Here is a 9716-nt window from a genome sequence, read left to right as displayed (position 1 = left end):
AATATATGATTATCTATTAAATAAAATTAAAAAAGTTTATAAAATTTTTTAATCCTCCCAACTAAATATAATTTTATACTAAATTTAAAAACTAATGTATTTTAATAAAAATTATATTAAATTCTATAGGGTCTTATCGTCCCATAATATTATTTGAACATTTTTATTCAAAATTTAAATTTTTATTATTTAATTTAAAAAGCTTAAATCTCATCCATTCCTTCATTCCAGCCTCCAATTAAAAGACAAATGATTATGCTACCTTAGCACAGTCAAATTACTGCGGCTATTTAATACACATCATTGAGCAGAACAAATCTTTAATTATTTTCTAAAAACCATGTTTTTATTAAACAGGTGGACTTAATTTTATTTAAATATATTAAATAAATTTATTTTGCCTAATTCTTTAATTAAATATAAATTATTAATTATTATCAAATCTTTAAAAATAAATTTTATAAATAATACTAATTTTATCATTATTAATTTTTAATTTAAATTAATAAAAATATCTTTTTAATTTATTAAATTTATTTTAATTTTAAAATTATAATTAAACTATGCTATAATAAATAAATTATTAAATTTTTTCAAAAAATTTTAAATTTTAAAACCATTTTTATAAAATTTTTATAAATAATATTAATAAATTTTTTAAATTTTAAAATTAATTTATAGATTATCCCATAAATTTTTAATATAAATCAATATATTTATTGTAAATAAAAACTATTTTAAACTTTAATAAAAATTTACATATTTAAATTTATATCTAAATTAAATTTATATAAAAAAAAAAATTGGATATCAAAAAAATTGATTAAAATATTCTTCTCTAAATAAATATTAAAAATAATTTTTTTATATTAAATTTTATTTATTTATTTAACTCTTTTTCTTTCGAGAAATTTATTTATCAATAATTTTTTTTAATAAACCCTGATACAAAAGGTACATTTAACTAAAATTACTTTTAAAAATTTTTTTATTTTCATTTACATTACATTATCATTAAAATTAAAATAATTATTTTAAAATTTTTTACTAAAACTTTTTTTTTTTAATATAATTTTATTTAATAATTTATAATATTTTTTCTTATATTTATTTATTATTAATAATTTATTTATTAATTATAATAAAATTTTAATAATTTTTAATTAATCTTTTCAATGTAAATGAAAAATTTTTATTTAAACTAAAATTTTTTTTTATTCTAAATACATTTTCCAATATATTTACTTTGTTACGACTTTTTCCATAAATTTTTATTAATGAAAATGACGGGCAATTTGTACATATTTTAATTAAAATTCAATTTAAATATTTTTTTAACTTTACAATTAAATTCAATATTTATAAAACTTTAAAAATTTATTTCAATTAATTAAATTAAATGTAACTCATTTAAATCTTAACTATTCTACATTTTGATTTGAATTATAATTATAATTAAATTTTTAAATTATTAATCTTTTAATATAATTTTTCAACAACAATATATAAAAATTAAATTAAGTAATTCTATTCGTGGATTATCAAATTAATCAACAAGTTCCTCTAAATCATAAAATACCGCCAAATTTTTTATTTTTATTGATTAACATTTAATATTTAATTATATTTTATTTTCATTTAAATAATAGGGTATCTAATCCTAATTTATTATATAAATTTTTTTAATTTTATTATTAATTTAAATAAAATTATTTAACTTTTAATATCTATTCATATTTCACCATAAAAAAATAAATTAGTTAAATATATTTATTTATTTATATATTTTATATTTATATATAATTATTTAAATTTATTTTTATTTAAAGTATAAACCGCAATTGCTGGCACTTTATTTATTAATAATAAATTATAATTTTCTATTATAAATTTTCATTTAATTAATTATTATAAATACTAATTTATATATTATTAAATTATTTAAATTTTATATAATTTTTTAAAATTTTATTTATACTTTAAATTATAAAATAAATTTAAAAAAAAAATTAATTTTTAATTATATTTATTAATTATTAAAAACAAATTATAAAAATAATTTAAATTTAATATGAATATAAAATTTAATTTATAATATACATAAAAAAAAAATTAAATAATATTCCCTCCCCCCTTTTTTATATTATTATCATTATTATTAATTATTAATAATTATTTAAATATATTAAAATATTTTATTAATAAATAATTTTTTTTTTCTATATTTTAGGTTTTTAATATTTTAAATTAAAAATAATGATTAATAAGTTTTAATTAATTAATATTAAATAATTAATGTTAATTAAATATTTTAAATATATATAATTAATTATATATTTATAAAAATAATTAAAAATAATAAAAATAATAAAATATTTTATTAACATTAAATAATAATTATTAAATAATATTAATGTATATATAAATAAAAACTTAAATTTTTAATTTTTTTTACTTTCTATAAAATACTCTTCTTAAATTTATATAAATAAGATTTTTAATTATTATTAATTATTTTATTTATAGATAAGTTTTTTAATTTTAATTTTAATAATATATTTTTTTTTTATAAATACATATAATTAAAATAGTCAATTATTAAATTTAAATAAAATTACTCTCTCCCTCTGAATTTTATTTTAACTAATTGTACTTTTTTAATTCTATAATAACTAATTATTTTTAAAAAATCAATTTTTATAATAATTTTATTTATAATATTTTATTATTTAATTTATTAATTAATCTTTATAACTACTTTAATTTTAATAAATTCTTTTATTATTTTTACTAATACAAATTTAATTTAAATTATTTATTTAAATTTACTTATAACCTTTTTTTAAATTAAATTTACTTATCATATTTAATTTTAACTAATGATTAATAGTCAATTTTCAAAAATATTATACTAATTTATATTTATTTAATTAAAGTAAGTAAGCTAATTCTCTAAGCTTTTAGGTTCATACCCTAAATATAGAAATTTTATCTTTCTCTTATTTAATTAATTATTTTTGCTATTTAAATTTTATTAATAACTAAAAATTTATTTAATGATATGCCTGATAAAAGGATTATTTTGATAGAATAAATCATACATAATTTATATATGTTTTCATTTAAATTAATTTTTTTATATTTAATAGATTTAAACTATCTCAAAAAATTTCAAAAATTTTTATGCTTCATAATACATTAAAATATAATATTAATATTCAATATTTATTCAAAGTTTAATACAACTAAAAAATTAATTTTATTTATATGCATCATAATTTATTTATAAAATTTTTTTTAATGTCTTTAGTGGAGTGTTCTCTTGGCGATTGACAAAGGACATGACACACTAGAACAGACGAAATACACTTGGATGACATAAAACGGATGACATGAAATATACATTTGGAAACAGTGACACATTTAGGGATTAGAAAGACAGGCAGAGGAACTTGACTTAACTGCTAAGGGGTTGGTAGTCCTAACAGTGGATAACGGGAGTGACGATTGGAAAAGACAAGAAACATGTGGAAAGGGAAACCTACTGGAAATGGCGAACAAACAAGTACAACAGTGACAATGCTACATGTTCTTGATTAAATGGATGATTTTTAAAATATTAGAAACATAGGATCAGATAATAACTACATATTAACACATAAAAAAGTGACCTAAATAATTAGACATAAAATAGACGAAATAACCGTACTATTAACACAAAAATTAGTACTAACATCGAACCTCTGTGCAATGGTACATGTACTTTCATTTTTGTTAGTTAAGGTAGAATAAAATAGACGATCTTTTTATATTTTTATTTATAAAATTGAGGTTTCATCTTGGAGCGTCAGTGATGGACAGTGGCAGTAACCTAGAACAAAGTTTATAGGTTATCAAATCTGTCACTTGCTCTTATTAATATAGTATAAACAAATGTAATAACAGACTATACGTACCCTTTTTACGATAATGGCTTCTTTCATGGGCTCCTTGTCGAAGCCGGAGACTATTGCAGGACGGCGTCGTGCGGACTCCAGAAGGTTGTTTATTCGGCGAACAACTGTCGACCGTGATGTCAACATGATCCGTTAATCACTGAAACTTGTTTCGGTGATCGCGCTCGTCTGGTCTCTGCTCTTTCTTTCTAGGAAATATCTGAAGATCTGGTTCGCGCGCGAGGACTTCCTGACGATGGCGTGTCTGTACATGGCGGAATTCGACTCTGGTGATATTCGTGGCCTCCTGTCTGCTTCGCGCGTTGGAGTTTCTGAAACAAGGATAAAATAAAAGAACATTAGATGATTATTATGACACAGACGTATTTGCTTGATTAGATAATAAATAGTATATTTATTCACTCCAACGAATAAGCACAGAGAGTTACTTATCTTGTATGAAGATAGAAGCACAGATTTGAAGGAATTCCAGGAGAGATAGTATCTTGTGAAACCTGAAACAAGAAGAATATATTAAATAATGAATTATTATAGAAATAGTATTACTTACCGTAGTATTAGAAACGCTCGATTATGACTCTTTTTGGATAGTTAATTACCTGTAAAGAGAAAGACCATAATTATAGGAAATACTTATTATAATATTAGAATAGAGAATCCTTGTGTACATTCATACTTAGTGTGATCAAGGATCTGGTTTTACGGTGCATCTGGTAATAAAGGCGATAGTGACAGTTGTAGATTACCTGTAAATGCACTGGGTTATCATATATATACATGGTTGTATACATGAATGTTGTTTATACTATACAACAGACGAATACGCATTATATTACCAAAATTATGAATTGTGTACGCCGCATACACTGTTGAGGAACCATTTTCTCCGGTGCATCTGGCGACCGTGCACATATCAATGACGGCTATGGGGTAACAGGTTATCTGCGAATTATGCACATAGAGGAATAATATATTGAAAAGAACGAAACAATAATAGTGTATAATTACCTTAATAATGTTGTACGATTAACAGACGTTTAATTTAGAAGAAATATTGAAAGTATTGAAGCAATCTCCACTGGAACGTGAAGAGCATAATTAGCGGTGTCCGGTGTGCGTAGCCGTCTTACTAAGTGATACTGTTGAGTGTTTGGATCCTCCGGTGAGCTTGGCGATCGCACACATGTTCAGTGACACATGCAGGTTAGATGATCTTGGTCGATGACAGGTGCTGAAACAAAAAAACAATTTGTTCATTAGGAGCATTAGGATTATTGCAATAAATAATAATAGACGAATACTTACCGTAATATCTTTATTAACTATAAATATTGTGGGTGAGTCTGCCAGCGTCGTTGATGAGCCTAGAGCGCTTTCGACACTGCAAAACATCTTGCGACAGAAATAATTCTGATGAGGAACCTGAAACAAGAAGCATTATACTTAATATTAAATAATATTACATATATTATTAAATAACAGACGAATACTTACCGTAACGCTAATCGTTGCAAAGCTAACACCGTCGACGAGTCGATGATGTGTTGTCATCCTCTCCGGTGTAGTGCTGAAGATTAGTAACCTGTAAAAAGATAAAGTTGTTGGTTATCTGTAGTTGCACTGCGTTGACCGCTGTAATAGATTGTAAAATATAATAAAACCGGAACGTACTGTTGTTGATGATACTTTGTATTGTCGATGCGCCTTTCTGGCGCATCTGATGCATGTTCCCGGCGTCACAACAGCAAACGATTGCGAATACTTGTATACCTGAAATAAGAACTAATTAATATCGTGGATAATAATATAGACGTGAATAAGTATTACGCTTTGTATAGATATATTTATCGATACTTCCTTCGGCTTACGATACTTGGCATGACAGGTGCGGTTATGTTCGGCCTGCCTAAATGAACTCGGTGCCTGAAGACAATAGGAGTACAATTACTAAACGATCACGTGTAGTGGATGATAAATCACAAGCGATATCTGCCCTGCGAGGCTGAGATCCTTGTCAGTGGCAGCGCTGTGTATTAAATGAAGTGACGGCACATATCATTAGCAGCGCGATAATTGTCACCGCGTATCGGGGTCGCGCAAGATAATTGGCACTTAGTTGAGCTACGTCAAGCACTGTTGGGGCACGCGGGGAGGCGGGTGACCCCCAGTAGCCACCTTGACGGGCGCGACACGCGGAAATAACACAAACCTTGTTATTAACAAAGGAACAAATTGAGCGACACGCGGGAGCAGCGCGATCGCGATGTTGGCGGCCATTTTGGGTAGTGATACAATCACGACCAGAATTAATTCGTGCCGACAGTCGCGATAGTAAGTTCGCGTCTCGCCGATGACTATGGTGAGTTCGCATGAGTCTCACATGCGTTCCAAAGTAACCAGATAGGGAAATAGTATTTTAGCGAATATTTCGAGACTCCGAGCTCGAATCTTGAAATGAGACATAAGGTAGTGTTCACCAACGTGTCGCAACTACGATAACACATACCATTGGTGCAAACTTTAGAGGTTGCGCAGTAACGCTGTGAAACTTTTTGTGGATGCGCAATTGGATTTTTGGAGACACATGGAGATCCCCTAACTATCCCTGAACCCAAAACCCAATTATTGGTGCGCATTAAAATTGAGGTTATAGATTAGCATGCGCATCAATATGGTTTTATTCATGGGCTCTCATTGAGGGCCACAACACATCTGGTTTCCGATTCTAACCCAAAATTGGACTTTTGCAGTGCGCAGTACGGCAGTACGATCACGCGTTTGTTGGGGAGTACGCGCTGTGCCTGGGGGTCCTCGTTGGACGCTCTCTTTCCTGCTGCGTATTTGAAACGTGACTACGTGTTAAAGTCTTCTTGTGTGCATGCGCACTAAGAGACTTGATTAAAATAGATATAGTTTATGATAGGCTAATTATAGAATTAGACAAAACAATAAACGACAATAAGTAGGCATTAGAGGTCATAATGGCGAAGAGCACGCAAAAGATGAGGAAAATGTTTTACTATTATGAAGAAGACCTCTCGCCTACCGATAAAGAAGCGGAGGTGATTAGTGAGGTCAAGGACAAAAATGGTGAAGTAATTAGTCTTAAACTTGATAGATATCTTAGAGGTAGGAAATCTGTAGCGTTTGAGAAACTTGTCGGTTACGATCACGATGTTCTTACGGATGCCGGCAAAACCTGGATAGAAGAGGTTTACCAATTCGTGGAGAGTCGCCAAGATATAGGCGAAAATGACCAGCGGAGGATGTTTGACAGGTGCTATGCTACGTACGACGTGCTGAGCGCGCTTAGCAATATCGACGAAAGAGATTGTTGCGAAGACTACAAGGAGGCTCTAGACGCTATAAGTAAGAAGCTGAGAGAAGCATTGCGGACCTTGGACAAATATGATGCCATATCTCTTGAGGTTGAAACGCTCAGGGAAGAAAATAGAGTGTTGCACGCCAAGGTGCGTGATCTACAAGGTGAAAAGAATGTTCCAGTAATAGGACGTGACAATGACGACGTCATACAAGGAATCAAAGATGGAGTGACAGAATTTACCAATATCGTCAAGGTTACCATGAAGGAACAAAAAAAAGAAGCAAGGCAAAAGTATGAGGACGACATCCAGGAACTTAGAAGGGAAGTCAGCGAGCTGAGGAAGATTGTGCTCAAAGGGGAGATTGCCCACGCGAGTACACCGGTCCTTACGATCTGTATAGTCGAAAAGGATGCCGATAGTCCGAACTCGACCTCGACGAAGAGCAAACTGTCGATGATGCCTAAAAAAAAGAAGGAAAGAAAACAGTGGATTACTCCTAAGACGCGGAAAAAGAAGAAGACTCTGGAGGCTCCCAGCACTTCCAGAGACAATTCTACAGAGGACTCTCCAGGGATTGAAAATTATCAGCAGGAATTAATTAAACCTGGACGGATAGACCTGTCACCTGGCTAGACTGAGGAATAAGTCTCGTCTCGCCAGGACAGCTGCGGTTCTCATTAGAGTGGATACTTCCAAGACGTCGTACGCTCAGGCTCTGTGTAGGGTCCGCGAACAGATTAATCTGAAGAATTTAGGAATAGAGGGAACCTAAGTCAGAGGAGCTGTCAACGGAGGACTAATCGTGGAACTCACTGGCTGTGGGGACGGAAGCAAGGCCGACGCTCTGAAAGAGAAAATCACCCGGGTTCTGGGTGACTCTGCCAGGGTGACTAGGCCCCAGCTGAGAGCCGAGATGAGAATCTCGGGTTTGGACGTTTCCATCACTGAAGAGGATGTCGCGATGGCTTTAGCCCGTGAGGGTGACTGCCATCGGGATGAGATTAAAGTGAGCAATTTTAGGAAGACCTCAAAGGCGATGCCACGTACAGCATAGGCGAACTGTCCGGTGCTGGTGGCTTCCAAGATATCCAAAAAAGGTGCATTAGTTATAGGATGGTGCAGAGGGAAAGTGAAAATTGTGGAGCGTCCTGTGCAGTGTTACAGGTGCTGGTCATTTGGCCATATCAGTGTGAAGTGCACAGCTACAGTAGATAGAGGAAGCTGCTGCTATAATTGCGGCCAAGCTGGCCTGATGGTCAATGGCTGCAAAGTAGTGACACAGTGTGTACTGTGTAAAGAGACGGGCCTGGAATTTTCGCACCGTATGGGCTCGGTTGTATGTAGGTCTAAGCCGGCCGTGCAATAGTGCGAGACCGCGTATATATAGCTGTTATAATCAAGAAATATTTAATCTAGTCGTAAAACTAGTTATAGTTAAAGTGATATGTAGTATAAAGATAGCATGTAGTTTATGATACTCTTAACTCATAGTTCAAGTTTAACCCTAGGTTGAACCAACATATTAAGTAATCGAAGACGGAACCTATCTCCTGCTCAGGAATGAGCGCGGGCGGTAACGAGACGTAACACAGAGGAACCTGAAGACGATCCTATCAAGGCTTTAGGTGTACAATCGGAGGACCAGACAGAAGAGAACCTTACGCCATCCCAGGTCCCCAATTTGCCACCCCCGGTCCCGAAGGAGGGCCTCTCTAGTCAAGCAACCGAAGAAGAAAACAGAGGATCTACAACTTAGGTGGCTAAACAAGCCTCGCTTCCGTCCGGGTCGCGGAAGAGTGCTCACGCGTACCCGTGGCCCGGACACATGGAGAAGACAGCAGGACTTACCTGCAGTGGGCGGGTCTCAACACCCGCCCACGGGGGGGAGAGTTTAGTTGGTAGGACTGGCCGGGCGCTTGCGCCGACGGGCCGGGTGAGTCCAACACTACCCCCGGGAGGACCGGGGGGTGTGCCTAACTGCATTTTCTCCTCCCTTTGCTTAGTAAAAAAAAAAAAAAAAAAAAAAAAATTAGGTTAGGTTAGGTTAGGTTAAGTTCCTCCCCGATCCCTCCTCGTCGTGCGCCACCTTGTCGTGGTGAGGAGGCTTAACCCTGAAACCCCATGGAACACCCACACGGCTCCGGCCAAGTTGGGTGAACCTCCGGGGTGGAAGGGGAACTAAGAGCGCACCGTATCCTTAGTAAGAGTACAAGGGGAGCCCAGCGACTCCCTTAGGGACTGCGCCCACCCCCTTGGGGGTGGTCTAAAGCGCGGACCCAATCGCTGGTAGGGGTAGGCGGCCCTAAGTGCAATCGCCCGGTGGTACGGCACTGTTGGGGGAGGACTGCTCCCCGCCCGTGACACACCGCTGGGTGCTCCTGGCACATGAGGGTTTCCGCGCGTGTGGGTGTTCCCGCCGTGCGGCGTCCCTCGG

At 32.8% G+C, this 9716-nt stretch overlaps 2 long non-coding RNA genes across 2 annotated transcripts; both read right to left on the bottom strand.

The window, feature by feature from the left end:
- Positions 1–4520: 4520 nt before the first annotated feature.
- Positions 4521–4815, bottom strand: LOC140671566 (uncharacterized). The gene is made up of 3 exons (XR_012047764.1): positions 4793–4815; positions 4633–4702; positions 4521–4555 (listed from the first exon to the last, which is right to left on the bottom strand). It is a non-coding gene; the product is annotated as an uncharacterized lncRNA (long non-coding RNA).
- Positions 4816–5140: 325 nt separating this feature from the next.
- On the bottom strand, positions 5141–6017 carry LOC140672076 (uncharacterized). Its single transcript, XR_012047822.1, has 4 exons — positions 5628–6017; positions 5451–5538; positions 5262–5378; positions 5141–5187 (listed from the first exon to the last, which is right to left on the bottom strand). It is a non-coding gene; the product is annotated as an uncharacterized lncRNA (long non-coding RNA).
- Between the last annotated feature and the right edge of the window lie 3699 nt (positions 6018–9716).

The sequence above is a fragment of the Anoplolepis gracilipes genome, chromosome 12, assembly GCF_047496725.1.
Source record: "Anoplolepis gracilipes chromosome 12, ASM4749672v1, whole genome shotgun sequence".
Classification (NCBI taxonomy): Eukaryota; Metazoa; Arthropoda; class Insecta; order Hymenoptera; family Formicidae; genus Anoplolepis; species Anoplolepis gracilipes.
Note: the sequence above shows the minus strand (reverse complement) of the source record. Positions and strands in the feature narration are given on the sequence as shown.